Raw genomic sequence first — 20,465 nt, forward strand, 5'->3', positions numbered from 1 at the left:
ATCAGTGGGCACTAGATCTAAAATTCCTTTAGAAGTGTAAGCCTTACTTGTAAAGCTAGATCTTGTCATCTTAACCATCTGGCATCCTTGACACATAGCATTCTCAGGTTTTTCAAGACTCGATAGACCTCTTACTTGGTGCTTCTTACTTATCTTGATCGGGTTATCAAAATTAACATGACAAAACCTTTTATGCCATAACTAGGTATCATCAATCTTTGCATACAAAAACTTATTGTGAGTTGAATCAAGGTGAAATGTATTACCTTTTGTTTGTGTCCTGGTAGCAGCTAATTTTCCATTCTTGTCATGAACTTTGACAATTCCTTTCTAAAATTCTATTTGGTAACCTGTGTTGTTTAGCTGTGCTACACTCAACAAATTGTATTTCAAACGTTCAACCCAATAAACATCATTGCATCTTGCATTATCAAGAACTGTTATGGATCCTTTACCTCTTACCAGACATGGTGCATCATTACCAAATCTAACATAGCCTCCATCATAATCTTCTAACATAACAAACTTGTGTTTATCTCCTATCATATGATGTGAGCATCCACTATCTATAATCCATGAATCATTAGTGTTTATGTGAGATATTAGGGCTTTTTCTTCATACCTTTCTTCATCTGATCCATCCTTGATAGCCACTTAAACAACTTCCTCTGTATCAGTCTCATCTGATTTATCATCGTCAGATTCCTCATCAGCTATTAAGCATGTCTTTCTCTCTCTTCTTCTGAAGTCACGGTGTCCTCTGTAATGGTTATCTTTCTATCTGTCATCTCGGTAATCTCTCTTTTTAGTAAAATCTTTGTCAGGATAGTTAGAAGCCATATGTCCAATCTTATCACAATTGAAACATTTCAAAGGTAGTTTTCCTTTATACTTACCTTTGCCTCTCGGTAACCTTTTGGCCAATAGTGCTTCAAACTCTTCTTGCTTTCTGATTTCTTCATACAGTTTGTGTACTTCTTCCATGTTCTTCCAAAATCTTTCACTTGCTCCACTATGATCTCCTTAAGAGTACTTATACTTTCTTTCATTGTAATCATTAGATTCATTAAGATGAAAAGAACTAAATGCAGATTCAACTTTATTTACCGATGACCCACTGTTATCAAAATTACCTAACTCAAATACATGTAGCTTACCAATAGTAGCATCCAAGGAAACTGGGATATTGGGTACAGACCTCAATTCATTGATTGCAGAGACTCGAATTGCATAGGTAGGTAGAACGGTTCTTAACAACTTACTTGTCACATCCTTTTCTTCAATAGTTCCTCCTGCTCCTTTGATTTGATTTACAATCTCCTTTAGTCTTGTACTATACTAGGTTATGTTCTCACCTTCATTCATCCTCATAGATTCAAGTTGTCCTCTTGAACTATCCACTTTTGCTCTTTGAACATGTTCATCTCCTCCATATATAGATATGAGCTTAGTCCACATTGCCTTTGCATCAATACATCCTTCTAGATCATTAAACTCTCAGTCTGTCAATGCAGATGTTATTTCAATCATTGCTTGAATATGTTCTTGTTTTGCCTTTATCTCTTCCATAGTCAATGGATAGGTGCTCGGTGTGATGAAATTGTTCTCTAGATAATAGACAACATATTCTCCAATTCCTGATAGATGTAGCTTCATCCTTTTTTGCCATGTAGAGAAACTTGACTTGTTCAGCTTTGGTGCATCCTTGTTATACATCTTTGGATCTTTAACTCAAGTTCCTTTAAACTTTCCTTTCGGAGTCCAACGCTCTCATACCAATTGATAGTTCTGATACTTAATATAAGTACAAATCCAATAGCCAACAAGGTGAGAGGGGGGGGTGAATCATACAAACTTAATCATCCATAAAAATATCAGATTCAACCTTGGTAACATATATATCAGTCATATAACCAAAACTGTCAAACATGCAAACTCAAACACATATGAACAATATAAACCTCATAACACCATATTTAACGTGGAAACCCAAATAGGGAAAAACCACTGTGGGATTTTGGACCCACTAAGAAATATACTCTTCTAGAGTATGCTCGGTTAAAAGCCAATCCTATTAAAGATTACAAACACATTGCTAGATGTGACCCGGTTAAGAGATTTTCCTCAGATCTATTAGGATCTTCACTTTGTTAGAAGTGACCTTGTCAAAAGATTTCAAACACTCAATCAGAATGTCACCTTGCTAGAGGATTTTACAAATAAGACTGTTAAGTTCACTCAGTTAAGAGATTTTTTGCTACTTCTCAAAATAACAGTAATAAAGATATGTCTGCAACTTCACATATAAAAATGCTAAAGCAGATTCCTATTTGTTCAATACAATCTAGACATAGAACTAATCTTGTCTATCTGTTGGGCTCTATACTCTGTTACCAAAACCACTCTTCAAGCTTCTGTGCTCGGTAATCACTATGTAGCATCCCTGTGCATACACTTGCCTGCATACATTGTTTATCAATAGTTTCCTATTTATAAACAATCTTCTAACCACTTAATCTCATTGCTCACATTTCCCATGATCAATCATAGCCATCAGATCTTCAATCTTGTCCAGGTTCAATGCATTCTTCGATCTGAAAACGTTTTACCCTACCTTGGAACTTGCATTTTCACCTTGGAACTTGTGTTAGGGTATTGCGGTTCAATCTGAGCTGTAGATCTTTCTGCTGATCTTTCTTTACCATAGATTCTTTAACAATCTTCATACATGGCTTACCAATCATTTAATTCACTCTAGCTTATTAGCTTCTTTCATTAAATATCACATGTAAACATTTAATGCATTTTGTTATAGCTCAGTTGTAACTTGGTAAATACTAAACTTCACTCGGTAGACATTCTACCTTCATTAACCGATAGTGATAACCTTAGGGTTTACCGACTAGGTTCATTGCCTAATAACATAGTATAGTATTAACTTTTACATTTTACAACATATGTATGATGTTAAAACAATCTAAAACATCATGATCTCATCATTGTCTGACTCAGTAGTAGTTGCTCATTGAATACCTTATTCATCCCTTTATTCATCATTTTCTTTCCTGTATCTTTTACCGACTTCTTTATAATCTTCATATCATACTTCTCAAGATATGGCAACATCATACTGAATTAGAAAATCAATTTCTTGACATCAATGACAAAATAATAATATCAAGATAGTAAAACATCTTTAATCAGTTATGTCCATAATCATCAACAACCTTCTCAATATCCTTATTGAAATGCCAACAATCTTTCATTGTCTGTTATAATGCAATATTGCCAACATATATATACACACACACACACATGTACATGAGCATGTTTATTTTATTTATTTACAGCAGCATACATATCTATTTTATATCTTTTTTAAAGAAAAACAGCAGCTTAGTTTTAACTATAAAACTGCAGGCATTATCTATTGTAAAAATATATATATGTACATATGAGAATATATATATGTTTACAGGTTTAAGTCTGCATTTACATTATTTAGAGCAGGTTATTTTCAATAAACAGAGTAGATTAATTATTTTTATGTACTTCGATTAACCTGTAGTTTTCCCTATGATTTAACATATTCAATAACTAGGTTAATAATATTTCTACTAAACATGCTTTTACAGAATGGAAAATGTGACAGAATATTTCTATTTACAGCTACAACTATCATTTTCAAAAGACATTTAATACAATAAACTGCAATATCTAATGCAGTTTTTTTTTAAACACTTAAAGACAGAATATAATTTTATTCTAAATCTTTATTTTCAGCAACTATATCAACAAAAAAATATTTAACAAATGTAATTTTTTTTTTTTTTAGCAAAAACATAATAATACTTCAAATTTAAAATACATCTTTTTTTTTACATGGAAAAATCTATTCCAATAGTTCATTTACTTTTTTGCAACTACATACAATGAGAAAAATCTATTTTTTTTCTTTTCTTTGTTGCTACTAAAATACAATAAGAAGTCTTTTTCTTTTCTGCAACTAAATACAATAATAATCTCCTTTTCTTTTCTGCAACTAAAATACAATAAGACATTCTTTTTTCTTTTCTACAACTAAAATACAATAAAACATAAGATCATGTCAAAGCTTTTTCTCCAATCTTTTCCCAAGCAAAACTGGCAATAGAACTTGAAGGTTGTGACCATGGAGGCTCACCTCCCAATCTAGGCTTACTAGAAGCCACCCCTGAGCTAGGAGAATCAAGGCTAGATGGGAAACACACATTCAAACACATACAAGCAGAAAAATCATAACAATAAAAGACACTCCCAACCCAAGGATTAAACAACATCACATATGTGAATTTCAAGTGGGGTGAAGGTGGACTAAGTACCTCGAGGAGAATTCTGCAAGTAGAGAACATCATGTCATAACAAGGCTGCAAATAAACACATCCATAAGTTCCAAACTTGTCCCTATAATCTCTTATGTTCCCCAAGACATACAAGCCAACAAAACTCCCCTTATGACTCCCATTGCATAAACAAATCACTATGCAACAAGGGTCACAAAATCCCTTGAGATTCACTCTCTTCCAAAGAGAGCCTCTCACTCAAAGGCTGTCAAACAACCCTTCACCCCAAGGCCACTCTACCCTCCCAAGGGTGAGTTTGGCCTTGAAAACTCTTGAAAATAATATCATAAAAACTTAGCCAAAATCACATAAGGAATAACTCTACATCTTCCTACACATATAAAAAACAACAACAACAATAGAAAACAATTACAACCACAATCTTTAAAAAAAAAAAAAAACATCATACAAAAGATAGGAGTTCAATCAACCTTAAATCTTCCAAAAAGGGTGAAAGAAGTTGTAGGAGAGCCGCCCAAATCCACAACGTTTTCTCTTTCAAAACTTAGCCAAAATCTTCCCAAAGACTTGCCAAAAATTTCACAAAAATTCTAAGTCTCCAAAATGGAGAGTGGGTGATCAAACTTCTCCCTCCCAAACTCTTCCCTATGAAGACACTCTTCACTCTTTCCAACCCACTTGGGAAGAGTGAAGGATCTTCATTGGTTGGTCTTCCCAATACCTTATAGACTCTATAGCCAAGACACCTCGAAAAAGGTAAAAGAAATGGGGAAGAGAAATGCCACTCATGAGGAGGGTTATCTAACCTAGGAAGGCTCTTCTAAAGATGAAATTCAGCCAACTTGGGAAACTCAATTTTTGGGGAGGCTAAATAGGCCCTAGGGAGTGGACACATGGCTAAATTTTTCCTTCATCCATAGGTACATCATATGACCCACTAAAAATTCTCTTAACTTGAACCCAAGAGTTAGTTTAACCCCCCAGAAGTCCACCCAAATTTTACCTACGGGTCAACCCTGAGTTGACCTTTCTAATGGCTCCCTATCCAAGGTTTACTTGGGACCATTTTAGGATAATTGAAAATATATGCACTGGTAAAATAAATTTCCTCAAAAGAGACATGACAATGCCAACTCATCCTACAACACATGTGTCAAGTGACACTACAAAAAGAATTACACCACTAAATTACACATGGAAAATGCCCATTTTTTTTTGGAATTTATAAATTAAACAATTTCCAAATTAAACACACATCCAAGCATAACATTTACAAACGAGGGGTTGTCTCTCCAAATAGACAACCCCTGGCTTCACAATCACACATAGGCCTAGGCTTGATTCTCTGAATATTTTTCATGGTCACATGGAATAATTTTCCTGCACATCTCACTTGCACATTAGTAATTCCAAAAATCACATATAATATTATCAAAAGAATACAATTCAGACATTGCATAAAATTTCAATTATAAAAATCAAGTATCCAATTATCTGATAACATCCACATACAATCATCTACTAAATGGCATCATCCTCATAAACATGGAATTAAATCATTTATAGAGCATGCATCCATAATTTATAGTATAAAAATGAAGTACTGCAAATCAAAGTAAATGACATAATCATATCAATGTTATCCATAACATGAGATCATATAAAATTTGGGTCCATAATGCAACAAATTATAGTATCCAAAATAGGACCAACATGAAAATAACTAAAACGCTATAATAGCTTGAGGTAGGGCCTCACACATGTTTTGTCTTAAGTACTCAAATGGGCCCAAAGGAAGTGGCTTGGTAAATATGTCAGTAATCTGCTCACCTGTGGGAACATATTCTACTATGACCTCCTTGTCTGCTACCTTCTCCCTGAAGAAGTCATACTTGATTGCAATGTGTTTTATTCTTGAGTGCATTACTGGATTCTTGGAGATGTTTATTGCACTTGAGTTATCACATCGGATTGGAATAGGTTCTTGTATCTCCACCTATATGTCTTTTAGTGTCTTCTTCATCCATAATACTTGTGAATAACATGTAGCAACTTCTATATACTCTGCCTTAGTAGTAAATAATGACATTGAATCTTTCTTCTTGAAGTGCCATGATACTAACTAGTCTCCTAAGTAAAAAGAACCTCCACTTGTACTCTTCTGATCATCAATACTTCCTGCCCAATCTGCATCAGTATAAGCCTGCAAAGAGAAGTCTCCTTTCTTTGGATACCATAGGCCATAACTGATAGTTCCTTGCAGATACCTGAAGATTCTCCTAACTGCATTTAAGTGAGACTGTTAGGAGAAGCTTGTAATCTTGCTACCATGTAAACAAGTTGTAAAATATTTGGTCTAGATGCTGTTAGATATAACAGACTACCAATCATAGACCTATCTAGTGTTTTCTCAACTTCTGGTGACTCATCTAGTTTGCTTAACTTACAACCAGTAACCATGGGAGTACTTATTGGTTTATTGTCCTCCATTTCAAATTTCTTCAACATGTCTTTAACATACTTGGTTTGTGAGATGAAAATTCCTTTCTCCTGCTATGAGATCTGCAAACCAAGAAAATAGGACAACTCACCCAACATGGACATCTCAAATTTTGTCTTCATCTGATCTGCAAATTCTTTGCACATGATGTCCTTGTCTACACCAAAGATAATATCATCCACATATACAACAACTATAATAATGTGATCTCCATTTATCTTAACATACAAGTTACTGTTTGTATTCCCTTTCCAGAATCCTTTCTCCTTCAAGTATTTATCCAACTGGGAATATCATGCTCTCGGAGCCTCCTTCAAGCCATACAAGGCTTTCTTCAACCGGCATACAAAACTCTCATCATCATGTAAAAGATAACCCTTAGGTTGTTCCATATACACCTCTTCTTAAAGGTTACCATTCAAAAATGCAGATTTGACGTCCATTTGGTAGACCTTGTAACCTTTATAGGTAGAGAAAGATAAAACATTCTTATTGTCTCTAACCTAGTAACCAGTGCAAAGGTTTCTTCAAAGTAAATACCTTCCACTTGAGCATACCCTTTGAAAACTAACCTTTCTTTATGTCGTATTATTTTCCCTTCTTTATTCATCTTGTTCCGGTAGACCCACTTGGTACCTATGACATTCTTGTCTTCCGGTCTATGAACAAGTTCCCAAGTTTGATTTTTCTCAATTTGTTTCAGCTCTTCATCCATGGCATCTATCCACTTTTCACTTTTTCTAGCTTCATCAAAATTTTTGGGATCAAGTTTTGTCATGAGGAAGAAATTTACCTGCTCATCATTCTGGGCTAGTCTCCTTCTAGTATGTACACCTTCATTTTTATCTCCTATGATCAGTTCTTCAGGATGGTTCTTCTGCACATACCAGTTGGAGTTCTTGCTTGGTGTTTCTTCTATTGGTCCATTGTTAGATTGATCTTCATGCTCATCATTTGAAACATCAATATAGGGTGTCGATGCAGATTCTTTCTTATGTAGGTCTTCATCTATTTTCACATTTATACTATCAACCATTTTTCTCAATTTCTTGTTGTAGCATTCGTAGGATTTTCTATTGGTTGAGTAACCCAAGAAGATTCCTTCATCACTCCTAGAATCAAAACTTCCTAATCCATCAACATCTCTTTTGATGAAACACTTACTTCCAAACACTCTGAAATGCTTGAGTGATGGTTTACAGTCATACCATAACTCATAAGGAGTCATTCTACTGTTCACTCTTAGCAGTACCCTGTTTAATGTATAGACAGTAGTATGAACTGCTTACTTCCAGTATGTATCCAGTATGCTAGTCTCATTCAACATTGTTCTAGCCATTTCCTTTACTATCCTATTCTTCCTTTCTACCACACCATTCTACTGTGGTGTTCTTGCTGTTGAATACTATCTCTGGATTCCATGTTTCTCACAATAGCCAATAAACTCATTTGAAGAATATTCTCCACCCCGGTTGGATCTTAAACTCTTTAACCAGTGTCCACTATCATTTTCAACCATCCCTCTAAAAATATTGAATCTTTCAAATGCCTGTGATTTTTCATGCAAAAATGTCACCCAAGTCATCCTTGAGTAGTCATCAATGAATAACATGAAGTATCTCTCACCGGTAAGAGCCCTTGTCCTTATTGGTCCACACAAATTTGTATGTACTAACTCCAAAGGTCTTGAGGTATTATACTCTTTTTTTTTGAAACTCACTTTGATTTTCTTGCCTCTGATGCATTAATCACAAATGTACTTGCTGGTTTAGTTATTTTTGAAATATTTCTCACATATAGTTTTTTACTTATCTTCACCAGATTATCAAAATTCGCATGACCTAATCTCCGATGCCTCAACCTGCTTTCATCAACCTGTCCCATCATGCATTGGGACTCATAGCATTCCTTCATATTGTAGACATTACCATATATTCTCTTTCCCTCTACTAAAACCTAACCGATACTCTGCTTGCTTATCTGACAACCGATAGAGTCAAATGTGAACTTGAATCCTTTGTCACACATCTGACTTACACTTAGGAGATTGTTCTTTAGTCCTTCCACATAGTACACATCATGAGCCTTGAGTTTTCCATCAATATTCAATATACCACAACCCTTAATCTTGATAGAGGAGTGGTCACCAAACTGGGCAGAACCACCATTCCAATCATCAAGCTTGATAAACTTTTTCTTGTCTCCAGTCATGTGATTTGTGTTGGCATATGATGAACCGGTATGATAATATGATAATAATTTACGTTGTCATTGATGTCAATAATTATAGGTCAACCGGTATGAATATTGGAAGAAGTTGTTATTTATGATCAAGTTGGAGAAACGGTATGAAGAGATGTAGTGAACCGGTGTTAGGGTTTCACTAAGTGTGACTACCGGTTGGTAGTCTCAGCTCTAGGGTTTTTGGTTTGGAAATCTAGCTTGTGTGATGCAACCGATGATATTATGCAATGAGTTAGCTAAGAAATAAGGATGAGATCGAGATGCCACGTTATTTTTGTGCATATGAAGGATTTCCTTTAGGATCTTGCATATGAAGATCGACTGCATTAAATGTTTACCTCAGGAATGAACATTCTTTTGAGCGGTATGAGAAGAAAGTGTGATAGGTTACTAATTTCTATGTGGTGAAGAATTGACGATGTAGAATGACTTGTGATCTATTTAAGATTGTTTCATTCTATGTAAAGTGTTTGGACGGTCAGGATTGGAACGCTTGTAATTGTAAAACTAAATGCTTAGGGTTTAGGGTTTATGCGACCAACCTAATTGTTGTCTATAAGGTCGATGATGTTTGTTATTGTAAGTTGTTGGCAAAAAATTGTGTATGTATCCGAGTGATGAGATACTTGCTAGACTAGTGAGAGAAAACTGCAGAGTGTGATTGCAGAGTAGAGGAACTGAAAAGGATTTGCCTTAGCATATAGTGTTGTTATCAGATCAGAGTTTTACCTATTGTCTTCTAACCATTTCAACAGATGGAAAATCCCTTTGTCAGGTAGCTTTAATAGGCTTACTGTAAATCCTCTAACCAGGTGACTCAAGTTCATTGAGTTCTTTAAATCCTATAGGAGGTAGCCTTTAATAGGGTTTCAACCTTTAACAGGGTATATAGTCATCCCTTAACCAGGTGATCTTTAATAGGATCAGTTCCTAGCAAAACCTTATTTTAAAGTCTTTACCCAAACTAGGCTCCTAATAGAGCAAGCTTCAAAAGAGTTCAAAACAAGCTTGTGGGTATTCATCCCCACCGTGGTTTTTCCCATTTGGGTTTCCATGTGAAAAATCTGTATGTCACGAGTTGTGCATTTTTCATGTGATGATTAAGCATTCTTTGTTTAAGTGATTATGCATGGAGAGCTAATGGTTATTGTATTGCTAACACACCACATGCATATGTTTATGGGTGAAGTAGTTATCAAGTATTGAATATATTTGAAGTATTCAATTTTACTGGTTTATGTTGTCTGAAGTCTTACTGTGTTTAACTGATATTTCTATGGTTAAGTTTAGTAATGAAGACAACCGATTAGCATTGTTTTAACTTGATAAGTTGCTGAGAATTTTTTGTATGTACTGATTCACCCCCCCTCTTAGTACCAGTTAGGGTATTTGTGTTTCATCATTATTCATCAATTGGTATCAGAGCAACTCTAGGTCCTTGATGATATAAGCTTAACCGCTTGAGGAAAAAGATCCAACCTTAATGATGAAGAGGGAAGGTACTAAGTTCAATAGAGATAAATTTAAAATATGGAAGGATAGAATGAAGATTCATATAAAGAGTTTGGGTGCTCAACACTAGAGCTATGTTGAGAATGTCTATGTAATCCCAACTGGCACTCTAACCGATGATCATAAAAGATAGATTCAAGAAAATGGGCAAGTCATGGAAGCCCTTATTAGCAGTTTGTCTGATATTGAGTTCATTGATGTACAAGTTAAGGAAACTCCTAAGGATGTATGGGACACATTGGAAACTATTTATGGCGGTGATAAGCATGTCAAGCAAGCTAAGGAGGAGAGCCTTAGAGAAATTTTTGAAGACATGAGGATGGTTGAAGGTGAAACCATTCAACAATATGGCATAAGGATCAAGATTGTTGTTGGAGATATCAACAGAAGTGGTGGAACAATCGATGATGCCACCATTGTCAGTAAAGTTTTGAGATCACTATTACCGGTCTATGCAATCAGAGTTGCTGCTATTCAGGAACTAAGGTCTATTGACAAAACCAAGGTATCCTTAGAGTCTATCATTGCAAAGTTGACTGCATATGAGTTGAATAGCTATGATGGCAGTGTTCAGAAGACCGAGCTAGCTTTTAGAGCTTATGTTGCACCAACCAGAAAAGGAAAAGAAGTAAGTACCGGTTATGAATCCATGCAAAGCAGAGGTATGGATGATGAATAGATTCTGATAGAGTTTGAAGCTCTTCTTGCCAAGAGACTTCCAAAAGGCACTGGAAAATACAAAGGTAAGCTTCCTTTAAAATGTTTTTCCTGCAATAAGATAGGACATATAGCTGTTAACTGTCCTAACAATGATAATAAGGATAAACTAGAGAGGTTTAGAAAGTATAAGGAGGAAATAGAAGAAATTGTCTTGTTGCAGTGGATGAAGGTGTTACTAATGAAGAGAATGAGGACATAGTGTTTGTAGTTATAAAGGAGGAAGTGTCTGACAAGAAAGCACTTGTCTCTCACATTGACAACTCTAATGAGTGGATTATTGATAGTGGTTGTTCTCACCACATAAATGGTGACTGGAGAAAGTTTCTGTCTCTAGAAGAATATGATGGAGGTGTTGCCAGATTTGGCAATGATGCACCATGCTTGGTAAAAGGAAAAGGATCCATCTCACTAAATGGAAAGAGCAGTGCGGATGATGTCTACTGGGTAGAAGGTCTTAAGCATAACCTGTTGAGTGTTGCTTAGCTAAATGATAAAGGACTCGTTCTGGAGTTCAAAGGTGGAGTCTGCAGTATAATTGGAAAAAGTGGTGAACTTATTGCCACCAGTAAGCAGACCAGAGGTAACTTGTTTCAGTTGAAAGCCAAGATAAGTCGGTGTCTGATGGCGAAGTTTGATGATAGTTGGATATAGCATAAGAGACTTTGTCATATGAACTTTGATAATATTGTAAAGGCTAGTAAATTCAAGGCAGTAAGAGGATTGCCTTTTCTGAACAAATCGAAGAATTCTTTATGCAGAGAATGTCAACTTGGGAAGATGTCTTCCTCAACTTTCAAAGGTAAGTCTTTCTTAGCAGAAAACTTACTTGATCTTGTGCATACTAATTTGTGTGGTCCTATGAAAACTAGAAGTATTCAGGGAGATAGGTATTTCATGATTCTTACTGATGACTACTCAAGAATGATGTGGGTCACATTCTTGAAAGACAAGTCTGAGGCGTTTGGAAATTTCAAAGTCTTTAGAGAATTAGTAGAGAAGGAAAGTGGTCAAAAGATAACATGCCTAAGAACTGATCAAGGAGGTGAATTCACTTCTGACGAATTCAACATGTACTTTGAAGATAGTTGTATCAAGAAGCAGTTGTCTGCCCCAAGGACACCTCAATAGAATGGCATAACAGAAAGGAATAACAAGACTATAGTTGAAGCGGCCAAAACAATGTTGATCCAAGGAAAGGCTGCTCACACTTTTTGGAGAGAAGCAGTGAGCACTACAATCTATACTATGAATTGGGTACTCATCAAGAAAGCTAGAGTTAAAACCCCTTATGAGTATTGGATCGGGAAGACTCCCACTGTGAGTTATTTTAAAGTATTTGGTAGTAAGTCTTACATCAAGAGAGGTGAGCATCTGAGCAAGTTTGATGCTAAATGTGATGAAGGAATATTTATGGGATATTCCACTAAGAGTAAAGTGTTGGGACTCATTAAATTTGATTAATTTGAGAGGCCCATTTCCAAATTTTGCATTCGCATTTTTAGAAAGGCACCTAATCTCATTCAGGTGGCCTAGTTAGAGAGAGGGCAAAATGGAGCAAGTTGATTTTCAAAGGGTAAGGCTTGGGAAGTGTGTCCTACACCTTTCGTTTGGCCTATGAAGTGTTTTGCAACTCTCAGTTTTCAGTTTGGATTAGTTTATCAAGTACCCATTCCAAGGGGTGAGCTGAAAGTGCATCATAGGTGCAAATGAAGATTTTATTTAGTAGCCTACTTTGAGTGCCTATAACTTTTGCCCAGTTGATAGTCATGTTAAAATTCAAGATGTATTGAATTCTATGCATAAATTTGATCCACATACCAAATTTCAAGTCCATGTGAATCCATTTGCTCAGTTTGGTAAGCTCAATCTATTTGCAGTTTATGGTTTGCACAAGTCCCTGTTTCTAGAGCTAGTAAGAGCCTCACTTTCCACATTTGTAAAAGATTCCCCGGTGAATCTCATGTCAGAATGTTTTTTCTGGGCTATTTCTAGTATAAAAGACAAGCTATGCTTCAAATTTCAAGCTCCTACTAATCCGTTTGATCAATTTTCAAAAGGGTTTCTTGAGCCACCTTATTCAGTGTTCCGTATTTTCATTGCTACATCAGTTAAAGTTGCTATTTTCATGAGCACACCATTTGCACCCTATCAGCTTCCTGGTTGAACTGAGCATTCTAAGTTTTTATATGTATTTTAAGGTACCTATGCCTCAGATTTTAGGGTCTATGGAGATCATTTGATATTTTTAAGAAAGGCATCATAAGTTCCCTGCGCATTGACTTTATCAAGTCCCCAGTGCTGACAAAGCTAGTTGATCATCTTTTAACATTAATATTTCTTCACTCGGGATTCATCTTGAGAAACCGCTTGGCAGAGTTTATGTTTGTATATCAGAGTACAAGCCTGTCAGTTTTCAAAGTCCATAAAGGTGTTTTGACTAGTTTGAAAATTACATCTTTGCAATTAAATGCAAAAATGTGGCGCAAGTGCCTGAAAGTTGTGAAACTCAGTTTAATGATCATAAAATGGTGCCGATCAACTCCAGAGGTATATTTAAGGTTCCTGAGGTATTTCGAAGGTCAGTTTCATGAAAATGAAAAATTTTTAGCCGGACCCACTTTGGGGCCCGATCTAGATAAATGCATGTGCATTAATTTTACTGGCAACTTGGCCCTTTGAGCAATTCCAGAATGATATTGACATCCACAGTTGGAGTAGAGTACTTGCAAGTTTCCCAGGAGAGAGTAATGCAAGAATGAGAATGCACTTGAAGCCAGAGCTATTAAATAGACTTGATGAGATAGTTGTCTTTTATCCTCTTAAAAATAAGGAGCTGAGGAAAGTTGCAAGATTGTAAATAAAAGATATCATTATACAACTTGTAGAGAGGGGAGTTACTTTGACAGTCAATGATGCAACATTAAATCCCCTTGCTAACATTCCCTGGCATGTTGGCATTTTACCAGAGTCAATCTGCCTCCGCAGAGTGGAGTTGGGAGGCCATTTTAGAAATTTCAGCAATTTGCAATTGGCATATGAAATGCCTTGCCTTTTGTTGTGTGCAAGGTGTCTGGCAGAAGAATTGAAATTCCAACCAAATGAATTAGCAGGTGCAATGCCAGCAACAACCCCTGCCGTGGTGGTTAAAAGGATTTTAGAAATCCTTCAGTGAATGCAATCAGTAGCTAATGCCTCCTCGCTGTTGTGCATGATATGGAGAAGGTTGTAGAACTCTCTAGCAAATGCCACTGGCGGGTGTAAAGCTCAAGAAATTCTCCTTGCCTGTGTGTGGTGTTGAAAAGGCATTAGATTTTTCAAACTTTCAGGCAAATACCCTCCCTGTTGTGCGTGGTATGGGCAAGGGTAAAAGTTAAAAGTTCTTAAACAAATGCATATGGCAGATGTATAAACCAATTTCCCCCCAATTTGGCGTTGAAGAGACATGGAAACTTTCAATGCAAATGCCTATGGAGTATGGTGTTAATTGCCAAATTCTTCCACTCTACTGTGTGTATGGCATGGCCCTTTGATGACTCTCTGGAAGCTACAATAAGCATATGTAGAACCAAATCCAGGGGTCACGTGTGAGCAACACCTCAGAAATTGCAAAAAAATGTATTTCTAAGCATAGAGCATTATCCCACATTGGATGGGAAGGGGTATATTTTGATATTAAAATATAAGGCTCCACACATCTATAATGTCAAAGCTTAAAGGCTTTTGACAGGGAGCTGCTTGGCGACCTAGTGGACCCCACGCGCGTGTGCACAATTCTCGAGGTGACTAAGGAGGCTAGTTGGCGACCAGGTGGACCCCACCATGTGCACTATTCTTGAGGTGAATTTCACAGCAAAAGGATGGATTAAAGATTGTGCAAGTTGAGGAGATCAGACGGTGGTCGCAGTTTCGCAAGCCAAATATGCTCGAAAGTTACCCATCGCAAAATGGCGAAATGTTAAAGATCATGCAAGTTTGGTGGTGATCTATGGCTAGCTCTATTTTGTGAAGCAAAGATGCATGCTAGTTATCCATCATGAAGTAGCGAAAGATGACGTGGCTGACAAGTAGGCAGGTCCAGTTGGTGGGTCCTGGTGAGGTGGCGACAAGCAGGCAGTCCAATGACAATTCGGGTGGTCGACAAGTGGCAGATTGATGAGGTGTCATCCCAGGTGGCACCCAGTGGACCCTTTGGATGAATCACAAGATGCCACGTGGTAGGGCGTTAGGCCAAAATTGATGAAAAATTAAAGTTAAATGTATAGTTTCAACTATAGAAGAAAATTCGAAAAATTTAAATGATGGTCTGCATTCAAAGTTTAATTTGCCCAGAGGGTATTGTTTGCCCGAAATAGAAAGTATCATATACCATTGGAAAGCTCTCGAGATGAGGAATAAATTTATGAAGTTTGTTTCAATAAACATGAGATATTTTGAGAGAAGTTTCCATGGGAAGAAAAGGAGATATTCTTGCAGTTATGGAAAAATGACACTTGGCATGTTCTGATGGATTCTAATATTTTTCCCTCTCCTTCTTATTCTCATTTCTTCTCAATTGTAAGGGTTCTAATTTTTTAGAGATTTTCTCCAAGGGAGAAATCCGAAATTCCAAGTTCTAGGGATGGCATCTTTTTGTTTTTGCAGATGATAGTGTTTTTCTTCTGGGTTTTCAGTGTTTTCTTTACTGTAGGTTTTGTTTCAATTTGCAGGTTTACACATATGCAAGGCATATGTGATTTTCCATGAAATTGTCTCTAGAAAATGTATTAAGATTCATATAGTTTCACATTATCAAAGATAATTTGGATTTATCTCTTTCAGTCTTCTCTGAAAGTGTAATGTTTGTCTTTTGGGTATTCTTGAAGGAAGGATTTAAATCTTGAAACCCAACATTAGTGTTTCTGAATGTATTTGTTGGATATATATAAGTGATTTTATGACAAAGCAAAGGATTGTATTAATGTAAGGCATTAATACACAAAAATTTAATGTTGAAAGTAGCTTGCTGCTGAGATTTATCTTCCAATTTTATGCATGACTCTGTGGATTGGATAAGGCACTGGTCTTTTGTAACATTGAAGGATTGTCAGAACACAATTTAAAAATAAAAAAATCAGAATATCTTTCTTTGTTTTCTGTTCTATAAAAATGTTCCACCATCTCATGTTCAAGCATGTTGAGTTGTCAATGTAGATTTAGCCTATCTATAGTACCCTCCTTGTTTTTGAACCTTCCATGAGATCTATTTGCTTTTATTGATGTTGTCATATGTGGGTAAATGAGTCTGATTCAATGCATCAAAGGGTGTCCCCCCCTAGGTCTAGCAGAACCTAAAGTGTAGGAGGATCATTAGGATCCTATATTATGTTGTCCAAGCCTTGAAGTGTTTCATTGAATGAGATTGGTTTTCTCATAGATTGATTTGCAGGTGAACTTGGGTTAACCAGATTTGGTGAACAACATAAAGCTCTCAAGTTCTACAACAATAGAACATAGAAAATTGTTGAGAGTATCAATGTAAGGGTTGATGAATCCCCTGAGGAACCTGAGGAAACCTACAACGAGGAAGTGGAAGATGAACCAGGTGTAGCCTTCTGGGAATCGGTTAAGAAAGAAACAAGTAAAGATCTCAATGTTCCTATACTGGTAGAAGCCGCAGTAGGTGAAGAAGAAAAAGTAAGTGAAGAAGAAGAGGAAAAGCTAGCAGAACCAGCTAGAGTCATTCCTAGATATGTGAAACTACATCATGATCCAAAGCAAATCATAGGAGATAAAGATGCAGGGATACTCACAAGAAGAAAGGTGAAAGAAAACTCTTGCATGATTTCTAAATTGGAGCCCAAGACTTCTAGAGAAGCACTTACAGATGAAGACTGGATTAAGGCAATGGAAGAAGAGCTAGACCAGATAGAAAAGAATGCAACATGGCCCTTGGTACCTAGACCAGAACATAAGAATGTCATAGGTACCAAATGGGTCTTCAGGAATAAGCTAAATGAAGAAGGCACAGTTGTGAGGAACAAGGTAAGACTTGTATGCAAGGGATATGCTCAGGAAGAGGGAGAAGACTATGGAGAAACCTTTTCTCTTGTGGCTAGAATGAAAGGTGTCTGAATGCTACTTGCATTTGCAACATTCAAGGGATTTAAGGTTTACCAAATAGATGTGAATTCTGCATTCTTGAATGGAATCCTAAAAGAGGAAGTGTATATTGAGCAAACATATGGGTAGAATATAGTAACATGGTGTGTAGATTACACAAATCCTGTATGGATTGAAACAAGCACCAAGGGTATGGTATGAACATTTACACTCTTATCTTGTGAAAATAGGATTTCAAAGAACAAGTGAGGATAGCAACATCTACCTGAAATCTGAAGGTGATCCGATTTTGATCTGTGAAATATTTGTAGATGACATAATATTTGGAGGAGATGATGAAATGAGTCATGCTTTTGCAAATGAAATGAAGAAAGAATTTGAGATGTCTCTCGTTGGAGATAGACAGTTCTTCATTGTTTTACAGATTCAACAAATGAAAGAGGGTATCTTTATTACCCAGTCCAAGTATGTCAAAGAGGTATTGAAGACCTTCGGCATGGAGGAGAGAAAACCAATTGGTACACCAATGGTGACCGGCTGTAAAATGGCTAAGGAAGATGATTCGGCGTTGGTGAATGAGAAGGAGTATCATTCAATAATCAGTAAGCTGCACTATGTGGTGCACAGTAGACCAAATATTTCTCATGCAGTGGGCATAGTAGCTCATTTTTAGAAAAGTCCAAGAGAATCCCACTTGGTAGCAGTCAAGAGGATTCTTAGATACCTGAAAGGGACTATCGACTATGGATTGTGGTATCCATACAATGGTGATTTTAATCTCAAGGTATTTACAGATGCAGATTGGGGAGGTAATGTGGACGATCGAAAAAGCACAACCGGTGGGGCGTTCTTTCTTGGTGGAAGACTAGTCTCATGGACGAGTAAGAAGCAGAGTTGTACTTCTCAATCTACAACTAAAGTGGAGTATGTGGTAGCATTTATGAACTGCACTCAGGTAATCTAGATGAAACATGTATTGGATGGTTTCAAAGTACCTATATCTGAACCGGTGAGTATATTTCCAAGAATCTGGTATTGCATGCTAGAACTAAGCATATTGAGCTCAAGTATCATTTCTTGAGAGAGAAGGTTCAAAATAGAGAGGTTGTATTACAACATGTTTCCAGTAAGGAGCAGCTAGAAGACATATTCACTAAGCCCTTACCAAAGACTACATTTACCTATTTGAGAGGTGAATTAGGGGTTTACCCCTTCATGAAGTGAACTAAAGATGTGTGTTCCACATCAGTCAGGCATTGCAGTGATAAATATTTTAGGATTGATGTGTTGAAAGATGCTACTTCATAGGGGGAGCAACATAGTGGAGTATGGGAGCTTGTGCCTCCACTTTGGTAAAGGGGGAGAAGATATATAATATGGGGAGAAGATATGAGATAGGGAAAAGATATCAGATGTATGATATCTGATGAAGATATTTTAATTGCACTAGTCTATGATGTTTTTTGATGCAATGCTACGCTAAGTAAGTATTGCCATCAATGCCAAAGGGGGAGATTGTTGGCATATGATGAACCAGTATGATAATATGATAATATGATAATAATTTATGTTGTCATTAATGTCAATACGTATAGGTCAACCAGTATGAATATTGGAAGAAGTTATTATTTATAATCAAGTTGGAGAATCGGTATGAAGAGATGTAGTGAACCGGTGTCAGGGTTTCACTAAGTGTGACTACCGGTTAATAGTCTCAGCTCTAGGGTTTCCAGTTTGGCAATCTAGCTTGTGTGATGCAACCAATGATATTATGTGATGAGTTAGCTAAGAAATAAGGATGAGATCGAGATGCCATGTCATCTTTGTGCACGTGAAGGATTTCCTTGAGGATCTTGCATATGAATATCAACAACATTAAATGTCTACCTTGGGAATAAACATTCTTCTTAGTGGTATGAGAATAAAGTGTGATGGGTTACTGATTTCTATGTGCGGTGAAGAATGGATGATGCAAAATGACTTGTGATCTGTTTAAGATTGTTTCATTCTATGTAAAGTGTTTGGATGGTCAGGACTGGACCACTTGTAATTGTAAACCTAAATGCTTAGGGTTTAGGGTTTATGCTACCGACCTAATTGTTGTCTATAAGGTCGATGATTTTTGTTATTGTAAGTTGTTGGCAAAAAGTTGTGTATGTATCTGAGTGATGAGATACTTGCCAGAACAGTGAGAGAAAACTACAAAGTGTGATTACAGAGTAGAGGAATTGAAAAGGATCTACCTTAGCATATAGTGTTGTTATCAGATCAGAGTTTTACCTATTGTCTTCTAACAATTTCAACCAAAGGAAAATCCCTTTGCCGGGTAGGTTTAACAGGCTTACTATAAATCCTCTAACTAGGTGACTCAAGTTCATTGAGTTCTTTAAATCCTATAGGAAGGTAGCCTTTAATAGGGTTTCAACCTTTAGCAGGGTATATAGCCATCCCTTAACCAGGTAATCTTTAAAAGGATTGGTTCCTAGAAGAACCTTATTGTAAAGTCTTTAACTGGACTAGGCTCCTAACAGAGCGAGATTCAAAAGAGTTCAAAACAAGCTTGTGGGTATTCATCCCCACCATGGTTTTTTCAATTTGGGTTTCCACGTGAAAAATCTACGTCATGAGTTGTGCATTTTTCATGTGATGATTAAGCATTGTTTGTTTAAGTGATTATGCATGCAGAGCCAATGGTTATGGTATTGCTGACACACCACATGCATATGTTTATGGGTGAAGTAGTTATCAAGTATTGAATGTATTTGAAGTATTCAGTTTTACTGGTTTATGTTGTCTAAAGTCTTATTGTGTTTAACCGGTATTGCCATGGTTAAGTTTAGTAATGAAGACAACCGATTAGCATTGTTTTAACTTGATAAGTTGCTGAGTAGTTTTTGTATGTACTGATTCACCCCCCCCTCTTAGTACCAGTTAGGATATTTGTTGTTCATCATTATTCATCAATTTGAGAAGCAACTATCAACTACCCATAAATTCTTCCTTTCAACATGTACAGCAGTCTGCACAATAAAGCTTGACTCTATCTT

The sequence above is a fragment of the Cryptomeria japonica genome, chromosome 7, assembly GCF_030272615.1.
Source record: "Cryptomeria japonica chromosome 7, Sugi_1.0, whole genome shotgun sequence".
Lineage (NCBI taxonomy): Eukaryota > Viridiplantae > Streptophyta > Pinopsida > Cupressales > Cupressaceae > Cryptomeria > Cryptomeria japonica.